The 24031-nt window shown below is 41.8% G+C and overlaps 1 protein-coding gene and 1 pseudogene across 1 annotated transcript in view; one reads left to right on the forward strand and one right to left on the reverse strand.

Moving 5' to 3' along the window:
• Macrod1 (mono-ADP ribosylhydrolase 1) overlaps positions 1–24031 on the forward strand; it is an 899697-nt gene that overhangs the window by 768343 nt on the left and 107323 nt on the right. The window lies entirely within an intron of this gene.
• Positions 7768–17061, reverse strand: LOC127189791 (solute carrier family 22 member 19-like; annotated as a pseudogene).

Here is a 24031-nt window from a genome sequence, read left to right on the forward strand (position 1 = left end):
TGCTTAATCACTAGGGAGTGTAATCCTTCAAAAAGATTGGAAGGATTAGTAGGTGTGACCTTGTTGGAGAAAGTATGTCACTGGGGGTGAGTACTGAGGTGTCAGAAGCCCATGCCAGTCCCGTTCTCTCCTTCTCAGCCTATGATCAAGATGTGGTTCTTAGCCAGCTTCTTCTTCAGTATCATGCTTGTCTGCTGCCATACTTCTTGCAACTGTGCTTCCTACCATGCCATTAATTGACTAAACTTCTGCAACTGTAAGCAAGTCCCCAACTAAATAATTTCTTTTATAGGAGTTGTTGTGTCATGGTGCCTCCTCACATCAATAGAGCAGTAGAGCAGTCACTAAGACAGAATTTGGTACCAGAGACTGGAATATTGTGACAAACCTAACTATGCTTCTTCTTTTTTTTTTTTTTTTTTTTTTTTTTTTTTAGGAATACTGAGGAGTTCGCTGCTATAGAAAGTTTTTTTAGCACAAAGCCCTATATCAGAATACACAGTTTCACTTTCTCCTCCCAGTACTTTGGGACTTATAATCTTTCTGCTCTTTGTTTCATGAACCTGGAAAGTGGGAATGTGAGATAACTGTCTCATTTGGGGGTGAGATTCCACAGTCCCTTTTCCTCTGTTTGTCTTAGCTATGATTTCCATTGTTGTGAAGAGACACCATGACCAAGGCAGCTCTGATAAAGAAAACCATTTCATTGTGGCTGATTTACAGTTTTAGAGGTTTAGTTCATAACCATTAAGGCAGAAAGCATGGCAGTGTCCAGGCAGACATGGTGCTGGAGAAGGAACTGAGAGTTCTACGTCTTGATTTGAAAGACAGCAGAAGAGACCGGATTCCACACAGTATGGAGCTTGAGTACAGGAGACCTCAAAGCCTTCCCCCAGAGTGACACACTTCCTTCAACAAGGCCACACCCACTCCAATAAGGCCACATATCCTAATAGTGCCTGCCACTCTCTATAGACCAAACATTCAAACACAGGAGCCTATGGTGGCCATAGCTGTTGAAACCACCACACTGCTCTTTACACATTTTTGGTTCTCTGTTAACATAAATCCATTGCAAAAAGAAATATTTCTGAGTAGGGGCAGGAGCTGAATTAATCAATAGTTCTAAACATAAGTCTTTAGAAGACAGTAAGATTCTGTAGGCATTTAACAAAAGTTAATGTTTTCCTCCTGAGTTTACGACCTCTCTAGGCACAGGTTAATGGCTCCATTAACAATACCAGGCATGGGTTCCCTCTTGTTGAGTGGGTCTTAAATCTAACCCAATAGCTATTGGTTGTCCCCCAAAACAATGCATTCAGTGGGCCTCGCTGCTGGATTAGGTATTATTTTAGGTGTGGTGTCCACAATCAGGTATGACTGTTCATGTCTTTTCTCTCCCAGCTCATTGTCTAGCAATTTGTAGTGCTATAAAAGCTACCAAGGAGGATGCTTTCATTTTAGTGCTAGCTTTTTGTCCCTCCAAGTCCTGTGACCAAATATGTGGTGTTTTCAGCAACAGGGTCTTGTTCTCAAATTATATTGGACAACTACATTTAAAAAAACTATAATCTGCATTTTTGGACTAGGAGTGATCTTGGACTTATCCTGATGAACAATTCTAGGTGTGGTATCCCTTACATGAGATCGAGCTCTTTGTTTGATAGTTCATGGTTTCTGAAAGAAGGATTATCCTTCTACCCCATGTCTGGCAATTATGTTAAGCTTTTTAATATCTATCTACCCATCATCAATAGTCTATCTACAGTGTTCTCATATATCTTTAATATTATTTTTTCATCCTTCCACACCTATTTTTGCAAAAAGATCATTCACCAATATCAAGTAAGCTTCATCCCAGAGATGCAGGAATGGTTTAACATGCAAAAATCCACAAATGTAATCCACATATAAACAAATTGAAAGAAAAAAGAAACTGCATGTTCATCCCATGTTGAGAAAGCATTTGACAAAAATCTAAGACTCCTAAAGGGTAAAAATCTTGGAGAGATCAAGGATATAGAGAACATACCTAAACATAAGGAAGGCGATTTACTGCAAGCTGATAGCCAAAATCAAACTAAATGGAGAGAAACTCAAAGAAAACCCACTACAATCAGGAGTAGGCAAGGCTGTTTACTCTTTCCATATCTATTCAATATAGTACTTGAAGTTCTAGTTAGAGTAATAAAGCAATTAAAGGAGATCAAGGGGATACAAATTGCAAGGAAAAATTCAAAGTGTTGCTATTCGCAGATGATATGATAGTATATATACGTGACTCCAAAAATTCTGCCAGATAACTCCTACAGCTGATAAACACCTTCAGGGAAGTGACTAGATATAAGATTAACTAAAATATCCCAAACAAACAAACAGCATATCCCTCCTATATACAAATGACAAACAGAGAAAGAAATCAGGGAAGCAACACCCTTCACAATAACCACAAATAAGATAAAAAAGCTTAGAACAACTTTAACCAAGCAAGTGAAAGACTTGTATAACAAATACTTCAGATCACTGAAGAATTGAAAATTATTCAAGATTATTCAAAAATCATTAAAAATGGAAGAAGTTATCAGCAGATGGAACTATCTCCCATGCTCATGGATTAGTAGTTCAACATAGTAAAAATGGCTATCCTACTAAAATATATGGAACAATCTACAGATTTAACTCAATCCTCTCAAAAATTTCAACACAATTCTTTATAGACCTTAAAAGAATAAGACTTATCTTAATATTTTTATTGCTACAATTAAAGACTGTAACCAAAAAGAAAATTGGGAAGGAAAGGGTTTATTTATCTTTCCCTTCCATTTTGCTGTTCATCATTGAAGGAAATCATGACAGGAACTCAGACTAAGTAGGACCATGGAGGCAGAGGCCATGGAGAGGTGCTTCTTACTGACTTGCTTCAACTGGCATGTTCAATCTGCTTCATTATAGAAAGTAGGACCACTAACATAAGGATGGTACTATCCATAGTGAGCTGGGCCCTCTCCCATCAATCATTAGTGAAGAAAATTCCCTACAGCTTGATCTTATGGAGGCATTTTCTTCATTAAGGGTCCTGAATTTTAGATAACTATAGTTTGTGTCGTGTTGACATATGACTAGCCAGAACAATACTCAATTTCATATGAAAACCAAAACAACAACAACAACAACAACAAAAACAATAACAAAAGTCTCTGGATCTAAAAGAATGCTGAATAATAATAATAGAGCTTTCAGATGTATTACCATCTCTGATTTCAAGATCTACTAAAGAGCTATAGCAATAAAAATCACATGGTATTTGCATAAAAACAGGTGAGTTGATCAATGGACTCAAATTTAAAAACCAAACATAAAGCCACACAGCTATGGGCACCTGATTTTTGGAAACAAAGCAATAGAAACACACAATGGAAAAATAAAAGCATATTCACCAAATTGTGCTGGTCTAAGCGGATTGAGGGAGCAGTCTGTCCAGATGGTGTCTGTAAGAGACAGGGAACGTGAGAACTGCAAACAGCTCTTGTGGCTGCTGGATAAGACCTGAGACTATTAAAGGACACAAAATTGGGCTCTGACACACTGGATACCAACAAAATGGTGCTGAGCCCAGGCTGTTGCCTGCTTCCTGCTTTTTTGTCCATAGACAAACTGCCGGGACACACTGTTCCTCCTCTGTACCAACACATGATGTGGGTTGCGGGCTAGTCATACTCATTGGATGATAGCAAGATGTGTCCTTAGCTGATTGGCTGCTGTATGTATACATGCTAGGGAACTTCCATATTAAACTAGATCTACACCCTGATGCTGGTCTCCGGAGTCGGCTTCCTGGGTAACTCATTGTGACTCTGCCATAGGCACCCCACAAGCCACCAGAACAATGACCCCCCACTGGATGTCTCCATGAAGAAGACCGCAAATAGATCAAATTGGACTTTGATGAAATCTGTACTTTGATTTGTTTTTCAGTTCCCTAACTGAGGCAATTTTAATATTTGTTAATATCTTTCCAAGAGTAATATTACGCAATGCTGCCCTGGAGCAATATATCTAAGGAAAGTGAGACACAGCTGAGAGTCCAGAATGGTCATGACCCTAAACCACATTGGGAGATGGAGACGTGAAGTGAGAAAGGGAAACCAAGTACAGCAGCCAGGAGGCCAAAGGTACAAAAAGAGCAAAAGACTGCAGGTAACTAAAATGTCTGGGTTATATAAAAAAGAGCCTCCAGGAGAAATGGAGCCCAGACCCTGGGCTGGAGAGTTCAGGGTAGAGAGTGTGGTATGCCAGCCATGCCTTGCAACAGGTAGGGACTGAGGAATGCTGGGAGAATCTGAAGGCCAGGTCCACTCTGATATGTTAAATAAGCACCTCAGCCAGTTGTTCCAGGTTTGAAACTTAACAATGATCACTCTTATGAAGATCTTTAATGAAAAAGAGCAAGCAGAGTAAAAAAGGGTACAATGTTCTCAAAGACACAAGACATTTAAAGAAATTCCTGATGTAAAATCGAATAAAAAGAGTGATATGCTCAGGACAAGATCACACCCAACTAAACTTTCAATTTGTTTAAAAAAAAAAAAAACTCAAGGAATTAACACTTATACAAGAAAGGACATCATTTTAAAAAAATCTAAGCTTATACAAATGAAATTGAGTGATGGGAGCAGGTTCCACCCCAAGCACACAGCAGAGCTTGGCAGCATCAGTCAGGTAGTCGTGAATTTAGAGTGAAGAAGCACCCATAGGTAAAGGGGTTGTGGAATCTTTCTTTGTGATTGATGAAAATTTCTGAGGTCGTGTGTGTAACAATGGCGTCCCTGACTGGAAGCCCTGGAAGCCCAGAGATGCCATTTTGTGAAGCTAGGAAGGTAGAGTCTGGATTGAGTTGGAGACCTCAAAATATTGGAAATGCCAGAGTTATGAATTAGCCCACATCATCAGAGGAAGACATCTGGTTGATGATATGGATCCCAGTGATACTGAGGCTGCTACTGGCCCAGAGACAACCACGCTGGTATGGAAGAAGCTGGGCCAAAGCAAAAATACCCTCTCCCTGGTGAAGGAACAGGCCTTCAGAGGCCTGACAAAAGTCTTGGCCCTGGATTGTGAGATGATAGGCATGGGCCCCAAGGAGAAGCATCACAGCCAGCGTGTCCTTCATGGACCAGTATAGCAAGTGTGTTTATGACAAGTACAGGCCTTGACATAACAGTAGCTGGAGAAAAGCTTCTTTAGAATCTGTTGTGAGAGCAATAGAAGGTGGGCTTGGAATGTCATGCTTTACAGATATTTTATAATAGAGGACTCCTTGGCAGTTAGCCTTGGCTTAGCTAGCACACCTGTTGGTTTGGGACTGGGAGCAAGGCAGGTCTTTTCTTTATTAGAGAACATTTAGCTCAAGCTATATTCCTATGCCAACCTTGTAAACACAATGGCTTTAGCCAGGGAAAATCTAATAATAATCAGGTCATGCTGACCATTGCTTGGAAATTGATTAAATTTTGCTTTATGCTTTATTGTAGGCTATACAGAACTGTTTGTATTTCTTTGTTGGACTGTTCTCTTGCTTTTGTTGGTTTTAGAATGCTCTATTGCTTGTAAAACATGGTAAAAATAATGATGTAATCTGTAATTTAAAAATATTGAACTTCACTTTAAAGAAAGTACTGAGGCTGGCCCAAGGAGTAACAGAAAGCAAGAAACAGAGAGACAGAAAAGTAAAGTTCTCTTGGGTTATAAGACATTTCAGTTTGTACTGCATAAGGCTGTGTCTCGTATTTCTTTTTTCCTCCGTTCCTCAATCTCTCCCCAACAACTAGTTCCTAGCTAGGTGTTCACTAACAGTTGGTTTCCCTTAACCAGCTGTTCACCACCTGATCAATTCTCCCTGCCTCAGATCAACTCTCCCTACCTTCTCCCCTCTTCACAGGTTCCTAGACCTGGTCTGCAGGAGACCGTTACTAGACTTAAAAGAGGAATTGTGGAGGACTGTCCTGTACTAGACTTAAAAGAGGAATTGTGGAGGACTGTCCTGTATAAATATAGTGACTGTCAATAAAGATCTAATTGGCCAATCACCTGGGCAAAAAGGCAGAAAGTGGAAAGCAGGACTTTCTAGTAGGAAGAAAGGAACTCTGGCAAGGGAAGAGAGAAAATGCCACCCTGGGAATTACCAGTTTGGCAAGTTATTGGTTTTTAGGTGGGGTTTAAAAGTTCTAGAATTAGAGTAGCTAGGATTCTGTCCAGCATAGTACTGATAGATTAAAAATAAATCATAGTCTTTGTGTGTCAGTCATTGGGAAACTAGCTGATTAAAGAAAATTACTCTCTTAATAATTCACAGTATTAATTATAGAAAGAATAATTCAGCTTTCTACAACACTATATCATACTAAATTAAGCATTTAGCATGCATATTAGCAGTGACAAAGGACCCAAAGAAGCCACCTAAGTCAGCAAGGACTTATTTTTGGTTCACAGCTTAAGAGCACACAGTCCGGGCCCAGTGGTCACTCTCAAACTATGGCACCAGCCAAGGACAATACAGGCTGTAAACTTCAAACCCCTACCCAGATCTATCCAATGGACAGGACATTCTCCACAGTTGAGTGGAGAGTGGGGTCTGACTTTCACATGTACTCTGGTGCCTCATATTTGACCATGCCCCCTGGAGGGGGAGACCTGGTGGCATTCAGAGGAAGGATAGCAGGCTACCAAGAAGAGACTTGATACCCTATGAGCATATACAGGGGGAGGAAGTCCCCCTCAGTCACAGTCATAGGGGAGGGGAGTAAGGGGAAAATGGGAGGGAGGGAGGAATGGAAGGATACAAGGGAGGGGATAACCATTGAGATGTAATATGAAGAAATTAATAAAATAATTTTTTTTAATTGCTAAAATCAGAAAAAAAAAAAGAGCACACAGTCCATCACAGTATATGAGTCAGGATGGAAGGGTTCCATGGTGGTAGGAGCATGTGACAGAGCTCCTCACTTGGAGTTGGACTGGTAAGTAGATTTCAGACTAGACATGAAAGGTACCTCCTTTAATATCAAAGCAAACAAATCTGTCAGTCAGGTTCCAACTCTAGCATTTTTATCACCTTGAAAAATAACTCAAACAGCTGGAGACCAAGTGTGCAAACATGTGAGCCTTTGGTAAGCGGAACACATCCATATAAGCATAGTATGGAGCACACACCGTGTATGTAATATTGAGTACCTGAACCAGTGCTGCAGAGATTGCGACTAACATGATATCACAGGAAAATTTGGTCTGTGAGCATAAAAACCCTTTGTTGAGCCTGGATTTATAGACCTTGAACAACATTCCCCTTCCCTGTAGAGGCTATAAGAGAGTTGCCATGCAACAGAAAGACTTGTAGAAAGCTTTGAGGAAAGAAATAAGCACCTCTGAGAATGAAGACTGATAATATGGGAAGATCTAACATAAGAAACAGATTTCTGAATTTCATAGACTACTAGAATTTCTGCCCAGTGGAACAAAGGCACATGGGCTGAGTTTACATGAGCAACCATATTAACAGGTGGTCAATACTTATGATTGATGAGCTCTCAATAGTATATTTACATTATAACATGAATTATATGAATTATACATTTCACGAGTATTCATACAATATATACATTATTCTTAAATTTGTAATTCATTTCAGAATAGATAAGAATGTATAAATAGGTAATACATTAAGTAAAATCACGAGAACACATGTGGAGAGAGCTGTGGGTGAGAGCCAATTCACCTGTCTGTTAAATGGCCACCTAGAATGTTTCCCACCAACATGCCAGTCATGAATAAAAATTTAGGCATTGTGTTTAGTGCCTGAGATCTACATACCATGTCCCACTGGAAGAGAAGAAAACAGTGGTGGTATTTGTTCAAAACCCTCCAGTATGACCTTCAAGTTCAGTTTCTGGCTCTCCAATTTCCCTTTTGAATGTTACGTGACTTCTGTTATCCAGCTATCAATTTAAAAGTGTCTTTTCCAAAATGTCTTCGCTAATTCTGTAGGTTATATTAATGACATGTATCCCACACTAGAAGGTTCTCCAATTTGATGATATGGTACAATACTTCGAAGACCTTAAATAATTTACTGGACCCTGAACACTACTGCCTACACTCTCATATGCCTCTGTGTGAGCCCTTACCTTTTCTGTCTGTTTGGAGCATGTGTGCCATTAGGCCATATGTATAACTTTCTCCTTCACAGACATGCAAGGTGAATTTTGAATTTATCAGCAAGATTCACCCAAGTGTTTTACTCAACCTGAGATGGAACGTTCCATGTATTCACTACATGTCACTCACCCTAGACATTCATGATAGACAGACAGACAGACAGACAAACAGACAGACAGACAGATGATATATAGAGGTTATACAGATTATATAGAGATGTGAAAATCAATCTTGAGGATTGGATGGAAGGCCTTGTACACTGGGGGAAGTACGCTACCAATTAGCCACATTGCATCCTATAAAGAAAGTAAAATTTTCAAACATTTTCTGTACTACTGGGGGTTAAATCCAGGGCCTTATACATGCTACACTAAGACTTTGCAACTAAGCCATACTCCCAATCTACTATTATGGTTTTGTATGATTGCCCAGGTATTTTTTTTCAGTTTTGAATCAAGGATAAATAATACTAACTTGACATAACATTTACAATAAAACACACAAGTCACTTGCTTAAACTGACTTGCCATAACACTCATAACAAAACATGATTCGTTAGCATCTGAGTATACTGTGGTCATTTTGAGAATGACAAGAACCATGAATGTAAGGTCTTATTTTTGAAGTCATTGGTTCAATAAATACACATCTCAGATTTAGTGAAGAAGTAACCAATATTAGTTAAGAGGATGAAGAAGACTAAACGTAAAGCATATGCACTATTTGTGTCATCTCTAACACCCAGTTCCTGAGGGAAAATGGAGACAATTAACCTCAGTTACAATAGTGGAGAGGAAAGTGCTTCAGCCATACACCCAGACATCCACACAGGTCTCTGTGTATGGCTCTGTCGTACTGGAGAAGGTGCCATTTATATGGAGGAGATGCCACTGTGGTTGGACAAAGCAATGACACTTGTCTGGTCTCAGGTTAGAGTCCAGTGGGATGGAAATCCTCAGAAGGTCATCTTGGCTCAAGACCCCATTGCCATTGTCAAAGACAGTGTCACTGTCAAGGATAGAGACCTAGCAGCCATGATTGGGAATGGCTGCTGTGACGTCCTCCAATGCAACATGAGGAATCCCAACCACTTTACAGATCAGAAGCAAAGTCATCTGTAGGATTTGGGATCTCTCCAGGCTTCCAATTTGACTCAGGATGTCCTTAAAGAATATCTAGGTTGAATACCTGTCCTCAATGACAGGCAACGATTTACCTAAGTACAAATGGGGAAAAGACCATTGTATTGAGTTTCACCAAAATACACTAAGTAGGACTGATCACAATCTAAACAGGACCCTCTTCATTTCTGTATCAAAGTCAAAAATAGTATTGCCAGCATGCATGGTGATGCATGCCTTTAATCCCAGCACTCAGGGAGGCAGAGGCAGCTGAATCACTGTGAGTTTGGAGCCAGCCTGGCCTACAAAGTGAGTCCAATACAGCCAAGGCTACAGAAAGAAACCCTGACTCCAAAATCAAGTATTGCCTAGTGATGTTGGAGTTAGGTAGAGCACTGTTTTCTTAAAGAGCCAGGACTGTTCTGCGGACATGCTCTCTGTACTCAAACCTGTCAAAGTTCAACTTGTGTCTAGCCTTTTGCTGTACTGACCCTTTCAACTGTGACAACTAATTTCTGAAAAGAAACCTGAGTTAACCTGTTATATAGCAATCCTGCCTACAATGTGACTTGTGGTCGGGACATAATGTATGAAAGAAGAATCTATTTTCAGTAAAATTTGAAAAATTAAAATCTGAAAAATAATAATAGGCTATTAAATTCTTCCACTATTATTATGCAGGAGTTGCTCTCCAACTCTGATTCTAGTAGCATTTATTTTATGAAATTAGATGCGCTAACATTTGGTGCATACATGTTTAGCATGGTAATGTGCTCTCAATGTAGTGTTCACTTAAAATGGTATGAAATGACTTTATCTCTTCAGCTGAGTTTTGCCTTAAGGTCCATTTTATCAGCTATTAGGAAAGAGATCCTTGTTTGTTTTCTAGTTCTATTTGTTTGGAACATGTTTTGCTTTTATCTTAAATTAGTGTGTGTCTTTATACAGAGATTTGTTTCTTAGAGACAATAAATAGATGCTTTTTGCCAATAAACGAATCTGCCAGGGTGTATAAATTGGTGTGTGAATTGAGACTGTTGATATTTGGAGTTATTTTTAAAGTAGGTGTTATTTACTTTGAATTGCTGATTTTATTGTATTTAGTGCTTTTCTATTTCTCTCTTCCTTAGCTATTATATGAGAGCTGTTTATTCTTCTCTGAGTCCTGATGGGTATGTCATTCTCCCCAGTATAAATAAGTCTTCCAATTTTCTTCCCTACAGCTGGGTTAAATTGCTCGTTAATTCATTGAGACTGTGTTTATTTTGGAACATTTTTCCTTTTTCTTCAATTATGACTGGTAGCTTTAAAATTTTTTTATTAAATATTTTTAAAATATACTTTTTTATTGTTACACATATATAAATTAAACTACATCCTATAATAAGAACCACAGAACAATCAGGAATTATATCCATGTTACATTCATAGTGTTTTGGCAGTTTGTATTTGGCAACCTTTAAGAAGACATTTTCCTATCTCAGTGAGTCTAAAATTCTCATCTCTATCAACTTATTTAGACCTAAAAACATTTTAATCCCTAAACAATTAAGCTTAATTGTTAAATTAAACTATTTGGTCTTCAACGACATAAGAGACTTGAGAAGGAGTAAACTCATTTACCTGAGTAAACAGGAAGTGCAGGTTAGCAGCTTCCAAATTAAAAATAAAAGTGACAGAGACAGTTTGCTGCCTGAACAGTCACCCATAACTCTCTAAAACATTAGAGCATCATCTTCAGGCTTTTGGCCCAGTATATCTGACAGACATATTTGTGAGGCAGGAACTATTGAGAACATGCTTATCCTGTCTTGGCAGAGTTTGGCTGTCGACTCTGCCTGCATCCAAGCTTGCCAAGTTTTAGGCAGAATTCTGTCAGTGACGAGTGGTAGCTTTGCTGTGAATAGTAGGCTAGGTTGTTGGTTGTCTGTCAAAGATTGAATTACATCATAATTCACATTTACTAGAGATTCTGTAAGATAGATTTTTTTCTGAGGAGTTGCATTGCCTGATTTTTCATGTGGCTTAGAGTTTTCCACTGGAATTTATACATCTGGATTTAAGTTGTTAGCTAAATTTATTTATTTGTGTATTATTTTGATTTATCCCTATTATATCAGAGTGTTTACCTTGTTCACTAGATACTGCTAGCGTGTAGTTATCGCTGCCATGACAGAGTTGTGTTAGGGTAAGCCTCCTGACTTTGTATGAAGGTGTACTCTGTATTTTCAGTTGTTAATCCTGTACAGTAGAGTGCTAAGTGCTGTCAGGATTTTTGTGTTGTAATTTCTATGGCCCATCACTCGCTTTATATTTGTAAAGTCTTGTCCTTCCACGGAGGTCAGGTAGCCCTCTTTGCCTATAGGCAATCTATGAGATGGATCCGGTGTTGTCTTGCTGCTGATTAGTTCTAATAAAGATCTGACAGCCAATAGCTGAGGCAGGAAGTATGAGGGCGGAGCTTGCAGTAGAAAAGAGCGATACAGGAAGAGGCAAGCTGAAGTGGGAGAATCCAAGAGGCTGTGGAAGGGAATGGACACTGACTGGAGTGGAGTGGGGAGGTAACAAGCTAGCCATGTGGCTTATCATAGTGCCAGAACAGTCAGGTTACGTTTAGATAGTAGCTGAGCAGGCCCCAGCAAACGGCCTAAGCTTTAAACTCTATAGAAATGTCCATGCCTTATTTATATATATCACAGGCAGGTCAGTGAAGTTTCACAATAGTATTGGAGTCGGCCAGTGTGCTCTATGCTCATCTAGGTGACAGGGAGAACTTTGCCTTCCCAGCTATAGAGGCCTCACTGGGACAATAGGCAGCACCATAGCAGCAGCCTACCCCGGTACATGCTACTCACTGGAAGGCAGATGGAGCTAGAGCTTCCTGAGTGCACAGTTCACACGCGGGTATCAGGTGAGACTGAAAAGCAGTCCTCACGGGGACTGAGGACTGGAATGAAGCCTTCTGGGCATTCAGTCCTCACCTGGATAATAGACAGGGCTGAAGTCGACTGAATATGCCACAATCACCACTGCAATGGACAGGAAGGGGCCTCCCAGGTGCTCTATGTCTGATGGGGGCTGGAGCTACTCAGAAGCATTGTGCTCACCAAGGAAATAAGTCCAGCTGCAGCCTCCTAGGCATATGCCCTGGGAGTGTTCTTCAGTTTGAAAGTAATGATTAAAAAAAATTTTTTTTGTCAGAATAGATAGAGCAGAGATTGAGGGAATGTCCAACCAATGCCTGGCCCAATCCAAGACCCACCCCGTGGAAGAGAACCAACCCCTGCCACTATTAATGATACTCGGCTGTGCTGGCAGACAGGAGCCTATCAGAGTTGTCATCTGAGAGGCTCCACCGAGCAGTGGTTCAAAACAGAATGCTGAGACTCACAGCCGCCAAGCATTGGGAGAAGCATAGAGAGAGTACAGTGGGAAAGTGAGGGGAAGGATAAATGTACCTTGAGGTGACAAGAGCGCCACAAGAAGGTCAACAGAACCAACTAACCAGGACCCAAGGGGGGGCATGCTGTGGAATCTGAAGCACCAACCAAGGACCATGCGTGGACTGAGCCTAGGTCCTCTACAGAGATATAGCCGATGGGCAGCTCGGTCTTCATGTAGGTCCTCCAGTGAGGGGAGCAGGGGCTGCCTCTGACATGGACTCTTGCTTGCTTTTCGATCACTTCCCCCTGACGGAACTGCCTTGCCAGCCACAGGGGAAGAGGACGAACTCAGTCCTGAGGAGCTGAGGTGGATGGGTAGGGGGTCTCCCCTTTCCCAAGGAACAGGAAAGGGCGGATGGGGATTGGAGCGTGGGACTGAGAGGAAAAGAGGAAGGGAGCTATCCCCGGGATGTAAAATGAATAAATTTTTTAAAATTTAATAAATTTTTGTTTGTCAAGGAGATTGGCATATAATTTTTTGCTGTTGTTTGCGTAATTTATGTTTTCTGTATCAGGATAAATATTCATAAAAGGGATTTATAGGCATGCCTTCCTTTTCTTTCAAAAGCACGTTTTAAAGAGGCCTTCCTACATGCATATAGTATTCACATTCTCCTCCCTCCAGCTCCTACCGTGCCACCCCTACCTACCCCAGCTCCCACTTAAATTCATAACCTCTGAGTCCATTTAGTGTTGCTCTTATGTCTATCGATTTAGAGCTGACTACTTGAGACTAACCTACCAGGGCACATCCCTGGGAAAGATTGGTCTTCTTCAGGAGCTCTTCATGTGGGGGTGGGCCCTTGCGAGATTTCCCTGTCCGTGCTTGGTGGTTTGGATGCAAATGGCTCCCATAGGCTCACAGGGAGTGGCATTATTAGGGGGCGTGGTCTTGTTGGAGTAGGTGTGGCTTTGTCGGAGGAAGTATGCCACTGAGGGTGGGCTTTGAGATCTCAGATGCTCAAGCCACACCCAGTGTGACTTCTCTTCCTGTTGCCTGCTGGTTCAAATATAGAACTCTTAGTTACTTCTCCAGCACCAGGTCTGCCTCCATGCTGCCATGCTTCCCACCATGATGATAATGGATCAAACCTCTGAAACTGTAAGCCAGCCTCAAGTAAATGTTTTCCTTTATCAAAATTGCCATGGTCATGGTGTCTTTTCACGGTAATAAAAAACCCTAACTAAGACAGTTGTTGACATATCAGCTGGCGGTGTCATTATATAGGTCTTAATTAGATGACCATATTATTTAGATTTAATAGGTGTAGCTTTCTTGTCATATATAGAACAACTCTCTTACAATAGTTATCCGGGTGCTCTGGCTCTTTCTGTCTCCTCTTCCACAATGCTTTTTGAGCCATAAGCGTAAAGGTTATGTTGTAGATGTGTTGATTGGAGCTAGGCACTCACATTCATTTTATTCTCTGCATTTTGGCCAGTTGTGGCTTTCCATAATGGTCTCTCTCTGCTATAAAAAGAAGTTTCTTTGATGAGGGGTGAGACCTGTACTTTTCTTCAGGTACAAGGAGAAATATGTAGAAATGATATTGTTTTAGGAAAGTGGCATAGGTGGGTTCCTATCCAGGGTTCATGATCTCACCAGCTATGGGTAGTTGGCTAGATTTATAATACCAGGCATGAATTCCTTCCTCTTAAGTCTGTGGAAAGTTTTGGACCTAATATGACACATGTTTTATATGCAATTTGACAACAGTAGTAAATAGCCCCAGGGCTTATGACCAGACTTACATTACCAGGCATGAATTCCCTATTGTGAAGACTCACAAACAATCAGAAAATGTTTGGCTGCCCCCATAGCTATCATCTCACTATTGCACTAGTGGATACATCTTGCTTTCAGGTTAGTAATATAAGAGCCAGAGTGTTTAGGGGGTTGGTCTAGTGGTGTATGTATTCAGATACTAAATCCTGGTCCCCCAAGATCTGGTTGTAGTCCATACGAGTGCATTCTCACATACACTGAATAATGTTGTGTAAGCTGTGCTCCCCAGTTATCTGCGGTTAATAAAGAAAGGCTGGACAACCTGTAACTGAGCCGAAGAGAGATAGGCGGGGCTTCAGTTCCCAAGCTTGGGGTCTCAGGCAGGAGGAGGAAGAGAAAGGAAAAAGACGGAGAAAGAGGACATGGCCGGATGGAGCAGATGCAGAACAGAGAGGACGAATATGGCAAGCAATATTGGGGAACACAGCTGGGAAGTAGCAAAGAAAGCTTAGAGGGTTGATACCTGCCCAGCTCCAGAGCTTTAAAGTTTATTATAAGTCTAATAAGTCTCTGTGTCTCTTATTTGGAAGCTAAAAAGTCTAAAGTGAGATAGAAACCCCTAATAGATAATTAAACAAAAAGGGGGACAGCAAATGCCCCCCAAAATAATCCTGCTTCACCAGAGTCTATGGCTCAATGAGACATTGGTAATTCCCTGCCCCCTGCCCCAACAGCCGCATACTTCCTCCCAGCTCTATGAAAGCTAACCAGGAGAGAAGAGCCTTCCAGATGAATTCTAGCTTGATATCTCTGTGTTCTTCATTCAAAGGATGTGGTATCCTCAGCAACAGGGCCTAACCCTCCAGTTCTGGCAGGCAACAGGGAGCAATGACAATAGCTTGTATTGTTTGGTGAATGTCTTCGTGCCCTTGGCTCATAAAGAAGTATTCTGAGCCTGGCACTGGGACTTTTTGGTTTTGCTAAAATATCATAGTAACCACATCTTTAATGCAGAGATAATGATTTTCTTGCCTTTTCTACTTGTTATATTTATATATTTATTTTAACAAAAAAAATTTTAAACACAGATACATTAGATGCCGTCTTGGTAGAACTCCTTCTGTGGTCAGTCACAGTGAACAGCTAAGCAACGAACACAAGTCCTTGCACAGAGGCTCATGAGTGATGAACTGCATACTGAGAGTGGTATCTTGAAAACAGGCCTTCTAGCCTTGACCTAGCCTTTATACTCCTGCAGCTTTTTCTGACAGCTGGAGTCAAAACATAAAAAAGGATCTTGTTTGAGTCAAAGGTGACTCGTAAAGTGTGACTACGGAAGTGTCAGCCCTCAGAAACTATGTGAGATAATGATTGCTGCACAAAAACTCTCAGGCACCAGGCAATAGCTCATAATTAATGAATAGCCTTTGGTAATGAGCCACCTATTACCCTCTTGTTCTACCTTCTAACTCCTCTTAGATCCTTCCCTTCCACACATAGGCTCTGTAATGGTTTGAGTGGTAAATGTCCAGCATAGTCGCTGCCATTTGAACACTTGGTCCTCATTTGGTGGCACAGGGTTGGGGGCCCTTGAGCGAGACTTGCTCCCACAGGAGCATATGTTTGAATGCTTGGTCCCTGGTTGGTAGATCTGTTTGGAGAGGATTAGGAGATGTGGTCTTGTTGGAAGAGTGGAAGACATGTGTCTCTCAGAGTGAACTTTGAAGTTTCAAAAGCCCATGCCAGGCCCAATCTCTCTCTGTCTCTCTCTCTGTCTCTCTTTCTGTCTCTGTCTCTCTCTCTCTCTCTCCCTCTCTCCCTCCCTCCATCCCTCCCTCCCTCCCTCCCTCTCTCTCTGTCTCTTTCCCCTTCGTTTTTTTTTTTCTTGCATTTGAAGGTATGATCTTTCTTCTTCTGTTCCTACATAATGAAATGATTAACTCTTTGTCTGTTTGTTTCTTTGATATCAGATCCCATTAAGTAGCCTTGGCTGGCCTGGAACTCACTACGTACACCAAGTTGGCCTCAAACTCACAAAGATTCTCCTGCCTCTGCCTCTCAAGTACTGAGATTAAAGTTGTACACAACCACACCTGGCTCATGATGGACCCTTTTCCCTCTGGGACAATAAATTTTTCCTTCTATAAGATGCCTTGGTTGTGGCATTTTATCACAGCAACAGAAAAGTAAATAATAGCACCCTATAGGCTCCCTGATCTCTCAAGTTGCTGTGAGTCCTGGCCAGTTGATTCTGTGGCCATGTTCTCCTAGTGTCCCTAACCGCTGTGGTTCCTCCAATCTTTCCTCCCCACCCTCAGCAGGACTCCCCAAGCTCCATCTGGTGTTTGGCTGTGGTACTCTGAATCTGCTCCCATCCATTGCTAGATGAAGTCTCTCTGGTCTCTTTAATGATAGTTCTGCTAGGCTCCAGTCCCAGCACACTCTGCAGGCAGGAAAAAACTAGGTTAAAGGTTTTGTGGCTGGATTGGTTTCCCAGTCTCTCCTCCTGAGGCCTTACCAGGTTACACAAGATAGCCGATTCAGGCCCTCTGTGCCCCATTACTAGCAATCTTGTGGGTTACTCTTGTAGATTCCATGAAGTTTGCATTGTACTAGGTTTCAAACTGACCCTGAAATTCCCCTCAATTCCAGCTGTTTCACCCAGTTTTTTCTCCCTCCCATCTACCCATCTGATTCCTTTTGTTCCCAATCCCACATGCCTTCGTCCACCTGCAAAATCTATTCTATTTCCCCTTCCCATGGAGATCCATACATCCCCCCTAAGCCTTCCTAGTTACTTAGCCTCTCTGGGTCTGTAGGCTGTAGCATGATTGTCTTTACTTTACAGAAAATATCCACTTATAACTGAGTACATATCATGATGGTCTTTCTGGGTTTTAATTTTTATACATAATGTCTTCTAAGGACAGTACAATATTCTTTTTTCATAATATTTTAATTGACTAGCTGGGAATTTCACATCATGGACCCCAAGTACCATCACTTCCTAGTCCTCTCAGGTCTGCCTCCTATTTTTGGGACCCCTTCTCCCAATAAAAGGAGAAAAAAACAAGTCCAATTTCTGTTGCCCATATACCACTGGAGCATGGCCAAACTCCTAGTGGCCAGTCTCTTAAAGAAAACTGAGTCTTTCCATGTTGGGGATGATAGGCCATATGGCCAATGTTCAGCCATCTTGTCCAAGTCTGGACCTTTAAGTCTCTGTCTTTCCCAAAGCTTGCCTTTCACCAGAAACTAGCTGACCCTGTTGTGAGTCAGCAGTTAGATTAAAGACAGATAGAGATGGAGCGACCCTGTTGTGAGTCAACAGTTAGACTAAAGCTAGATAAAGACAGAGCAAGGTACTCTGTGTGGCAGGACATTATGACCCTGCCTGGAATTCCCTGTGTCTTGAGAAAAGCCTGCAGCTGGGTTGCTGTAGCAATATGCTTCCCTGCCTTCTGACTTATAAAAGGTGCTACCTGACTAATAAAGTTGAGAGTTGGATCAATCAGACTTGCTTTCCTTCTTTGTGTCTTGCATCCTCAGCAGGTGACCTTCCTCCCGAGTTTTAGTCGAACCCCTCAGGTCGGGTCATTTCCCAACCTGCACCTCCACCAGATGCCATCAACTGTAAGAGATCTATACTTCAGGATCATTATTATTACAATTTTTAAGAGTTCTCTTTGATGGCTTTCTATATATGCTGCTGTGTGGCATGGGTGTAGAGATTGCCATAGAAGCCTTCTATGTGCCTCTTTCTCAACTGTGAGTCAGCAGTCATCAATACCATGGCAAAGTTAGTTCCTTTGTCCTTTACAGTCATCAGGAACACTGATCATGAAATTACACATGGTTTCTGGTGACAGCGCAGACCACAGACATTCCTGTGGTCTCAATTGTCAGCAAGTGCCACAGACCTCAGCATGGTCTCTGATGGCAGTAGAGACCATGGATATCAACATGGCCCTCTGCGGCTATATTGGCCTCAGACACCATCATAGCCCTCAGTGGCAGCACAGGGCTCAGGTGGCAACCCAAGCCATTCACATCAATGTGGCCCTTGGCAGCAGCACAGCCCACTGATATCACTGTGACTGCAGCACAGACCACAGACATCCACATGGCCTTAGGTGGTAACATGGGCCTCAGACATCCACAGAGACCCTGGCTACAGTAGGACCACGGACCCAGACATGGACCTCCAAGGTAGCACAACCCGAACATCACCATGGCCTCAGATGGCACTGCAGGCCACTCACATCAACATGACCCCCAGCAGAAGCACAGCCTACAGACATCAGGATGCTCTCGGTCAGTGACTCAGTCCAAGGTGGTAACTCAGGCCAGGGACATCAACATGTATTTTGGCCATTGTAGGACCAGGGGCAGTCACATGAACTGTTTCAACATAGCCTGGAGCAGCAGACCATGGAAAGATACCAAAGTGGCCTCCAGGGCAGCATGGATCATAGAGGAGGTGAGCCAGCCCTAGGGACAAGGGAGCCAGAGAGCTGTCCCTGCCCTGAGGCCATGGATGAAATAGTTCCGCAGAAAGCTGAACGTCTTATATTAAACATTACCAGAAGCATGACTGTAAATGAAACTACACCTTGGGGGTGAAGGTGTTTGTGTGCAGTTGATACAGAAAGAAAATGCAACTGTACAGGAGGCACTTGACAAATGGCAACAGCTGGAGTATAGGCTAAAGAATTCTAGGAAGAGAAGGCATATCCAGGAATGTGAGGATAGCGAGGAGAATGAAGCAGTCCAGGGAGTTCCCAGTAAAACAGAAAATGGGACAAACTTAGGACTGGATTGAAGGGAAATGGTGACAGAGACCCAAATACAGAGGACCATAGCTGTAAGAACCACTCCCTACCCTCCATTACCATATACAGGAGTGTATGATGAGGATTTAACACGATGGGTTACTAAGGATGGTAAAAAGATAAGATATTAGGACCTGAGTCCCTGGGAAAGAATCTTGAGGGCCAGACCTCCATGGTGCACTTTAACTGCAGCAGAGAAAAAATGACATAATTACACAACTCACCAAGGTGGTAGTAAAGTATGGCAGCCCATGGGATTGTTTTGGTTTACAATGTATGGGACTACCAGAAATATTAAGTTGTGTAAAGAAATATAACAACTTTATCTAAGTATGGGCTACAGATGTGCAGACTTGTACTTTTTTAACGGGTAAAAACGGTTTATAATAACATGCCTGAAAAAGAGCCAGCTTTGCCTAGCTGACTGCAAATTCTAAGAAAAGCTCATGCCACCTTCTCAGGTGATTAACCACAGTCTGTCTCTGGCCCTTGTGCATAGCCAGAGGACCTTGTTGTACTTTTAGTTTCTGATTATTGCTGTACTTTGCGCTTTGTAACCTGATCTGTATCTCTTAAACTGTGGTTTGTAGCTAGCAGAAGTTCCTGTCATGACTGTATAAACCACTGAGCTCAAGTAAAGATTTTGGCAGTAACACTGAACCTCCCTTGTGTTCATGTCTGTCTGTCGCGCCGAATCCATCCCCACCTGATATCCTAGGACCCTTGCTCTCCACAGCTAAAAGCCCCCTCGGTGGTCCGTGACACATTGTGCTATGTGTTTCCTCCTAATCAGGCCACTCTTGGTGGGTAAACATTTCTGTGTAGCTCTGGAACACAATCATCCTCCTGAGAATACATTGAGGACTTCATCTTTCTTTTTTAAAATTTTATTTCATTAATTTATTCATATTACATCTCAATTGTTAGCCCATCCCTTGTATCCTCCTATTCCTCCCTCCCTCCTGCTTCCCCCCTACTCCCCTCCCCTATGTCTGTGACTGAGGGGGATCTCCTCCCCCTATATATGCTCTTAGGGTATCCAGTCTCTTCTTGGTAGCCTGCTATCCTTCCTCTGAGTGCCACCAGGCCTCCCCATCCAGGGGATGTGGTCAGAAATGGGGCCCCAGAGTTCGTGTGAAAGTCAGATCTCACTTTCCACTCAATGGTGGAGAATGTCCTGTCCACCGGCTAGGTCTGGGTAGGGGTTCAAAGTTTATTGCCTGTATTTTTCTTGGCTGGTGCCATAGTTTGAAGAGGACCCCAGGACCCACATCTGCCTGTCATAAAGTTCTTCTTGTAGGTTTCCAGGACCCTCTGGATCCTTCTATTTCCCCATTCTCCCATGCTACTCTCACCTAAAGTCTCAATAGGATGTCCTCCCCTCTGACCCATTTTCCTGGTAAGTAAAGTTTTTCATGGGACTTATCCCTTGGACTAGTGTCTCTATATAAGTGAGTATATACCATTTGTCTCTTTTTGCTTCTGGGTGAACGCACTCATTATGATAATTTCTAGTTCAATCCATTTGTCCACAAATTTCAGGAATTCCTTGTTTTTAATAGCTGAGTAGTATTCCATAGTGTAAATGTACCAGAGTTTCTTTATCCATTCTACTACTGAGGGACACTTAGGTTGTTTCCATGTTCTGGTTATTATGAATAAAGCAGCTATGAACGTGGTTGAGCATATGTCCCTGTTGTGTGGTAAAGCATTTTCTGGGTATATTCCAAGGAGTGGAATAGCTGGGTCTTGAGGAAGCCTTATTCCCATTTTTCTGAGAAAGCACCAGATAGCTTTCCAAAATGGTTGTACTAGTTTGCATTCCCACCAGCAATGAAGGAGTGTTCCTCTCTCTCCACATCCTCGCCAGCATGTGGTGTCACTTGAGTTTTTGATCTTAGCCATTCTGTTGGATGTAAGATGGAATCTCAGTGTCGTTTTGATTTGCATTTCTCTGATGACTAATGAGGACGAGTATTTCTTTTAAGTGTTTCTCAGCCATTTGATATTCCTCTGTTGAGAATTTTCTGTTTAGTTCTGAGCCCCATTTCTCAATTGGGTTATTTGGTTTGGTGGTATTTAATTTCTTGAGTTCTTTATATATTTTGGATATTAGACCTTTGTCAGATGAAGGGTTGGTGAAGATATTTTCCCATTCGGTAGGCTGTCGCTTCGTTCTCTTGACAGTGTCTCCTGCCTTACAGAAGCTTCTCAGCCTCATGAGGGAGGACCTCATCTTTCAAACCCCACGAACCCACACCTACTGTGTGGCCACACCCCCATTCTTACCACATGCATTTTAGTCCTCTTTCCTTGATATTTCCCCATAGCCCCTTACAAGCTTCCTGTCTTACACAGGTATACTCCATGTAGATTCAAAGCTAGCATACACATATGAGAAAAGTACATGTGGCTTTGTCTTTCTGGCTCTGTGTTATTCAGAATGACTATTTCCATTCACCTTGGTGTTTTATAACCTTATTTTTCCCCTTATGAGCTAACGTTCTATTGTCTATACATATCGTGTTTTTGTTATCTATTTGTCAATTGATAATATATAGGCTGTTTCTATTTCCTGGCTATTATGAATAGAGTAGCAATGAACACAGATGAGCAGATAGAATATAGTATATAGATATAGAAGATATATAATTCTTTAGGAATGTGACTGGAATTAATATAGCTGGAACATGTGGTAGGTCTTTTTCTAGTTATTTTTGGTTTGTGGTTGTTCTTGGTGGTGGTGGTGGTGGTGATTGGTTGGGTTTTGTTTTTGTTTGTGTCTTGTTTTTTAAATGATGCACTGGTTTACATTGCTGCTGCACCAGTTTAGACTCTCCCAGCAGTCAATAAATGCCCCTTCCCCCCCCCCCCCCCCGCTTTCACGCCAGCACTTCCCGTTTGTTTTGTTGTTTTTCTATCTTTACCATTCTGATAAGGGTAAGATGGAATCTCAAAGTAGTTCTAATATGGATAGCTCTGATGGCTACGGTTGTGGAATATTTGTTAAATGTTTCTCAGTAATTTTTACTTCAACTTTTAAAAACTCTCTGTTTAGTTACGTGCCCCAACTTTTTTGGCATTTTAGATTCTATTTAATATTATACTTGTTAATGTGGGTTAATCAGAGAACAAATATGTGGCCATAACTTACACTGGTTTGCAATGCACTTTAACAAAGTTGAAATGATATAGTTTTTCTGGGAATGTGGCTCAGTGGGAAAGCAATCACCTCGCATGTAATAGGGTCAGGATCCAATCTCCATCTCTGTGGTGGACTAGAGACATCCGGGTTTTCTGTATATAACTGTAAGATTCTTTGTTTTTCTCTCCTTGTCCTCTTACCCAAGTCTCTATTTCTGTAAGTCCTTCTATTTAAATACTTTTGGTGTAAAGTTTTTAATTCTCCATCTTAAGAACTATTTGCTTTTATTCTGGAATCATTCTGCCTATGTGTTTCATGTCAAAATGCACTGGTTTGTTCATTTTATTTTATTTTAGATTTATGTGTATGAGTGTCTGCTGCAGGTATGTATGTATGTATGTGTGTGTATGTATGTATGTATGTATGTATGTGTATGTATGTATGTGTGTGTATGTATGTGTATGTGTGTGTATGTATGTATGTATGTATGTGTATGTATGTGTGTATGTGTGTATGTATGTATGTGTGTATGTGTGTATGTATGTATGTGTGTATGTGTGTATGTATGTATGTGTGTGTATGTATGTGTGTATGTGTGTATGTATGTATGTGTGTATGTGTGTATGTGTATGTATGTGTATGTATGTGTACTGTCTGTATTGTGTGTATGTGTGTGTGTCTGTCTGTATGTGTGTGTGTCTGTGTCTGTGTGTGTCTGTCTGTCTGTCTGTCTGTGTGTGTATGTCTGTGTGGTCTGTGTGTCTGTAGTCGTGTGTCTGTGTGTCTGTCTCTGTATGTGTGGTATGTATGTCTGTCTGGTGTGTGTGCTGTGTCTGTCTGTGTCTGTCTGTGTGTGTGTGTGTCTGTCTGTCTGTCTGTCTGTCTGTGTGTCTGTCTGTGTGTCTGTGTGTCTGCCTGTCTGTCTGTCTGTGTGTGGTGTCTCTGTCTGTCTGTGTCTGTCTGTGTGTCTGTCTGTCTGTCTGTCTGTGTGTCTGTCTGTGTGTGTCTGGGTCTGGATGTGTGTCTGTCTCTGTGTGTCTGTCTGTCTGTCTGTCTGTGTGTGTGTGTGTCGTGTGTCTGTGTGTCGGTGTCTGTGTGTCTGTCTGTGTGTCTGTGTGTCTGTGTGTCTGTCTGTGTGTCTGTGTGTCTGGGTGTGTGTCTGTCTGTGTCTGTGTGTGTCTGTCTGTGTGTCTGTGGTGTCTGTCTGTCTGTCTGTGTGTCTGTGTGTGTGTGTGTCTGTCTGTGTCTGTGTGTGTCTGTCTGTTGTGTCTGTCTGTGTGTCTGTCTGTGTGTCTGTCTGTTGTGGGTGTGTCTGGCTTCTGTCTGTCGGTCTGTCTGTCTGTCGGTCTGTGTCCTCCCTGTGCCTCTGGCGTCGTTGGCCGCCCCTCCGGCATTCGCTTCTCTGGCCCTGGCGTTCCCGCTGCTTTCCCACTGAGCCTGGGTCCTCTGCAAGAATAACAAGTACTCTTAAAGGCTGAGCCATTTCTCCAGACTCTGTCTTCTTTTGTTTTCTTCCTTGATGTTTATTTTTTTGAGTTCTTTACATATTATAG

The sequence above is a fragment of the Acomys russatus genome, chromosome 5, assembly GCF_903995435.1.
Source record: "Acomys russatus chromosome 5, mAcoRus1.1, whole genome shotgun sequence".
Classification (NCBI taxonomy): domain Eukaryota; kingdom Metazoa; phylum Chordata; class Mammalia; order Rodentia; family Muridae; genus Acomys; species Acomys russatus.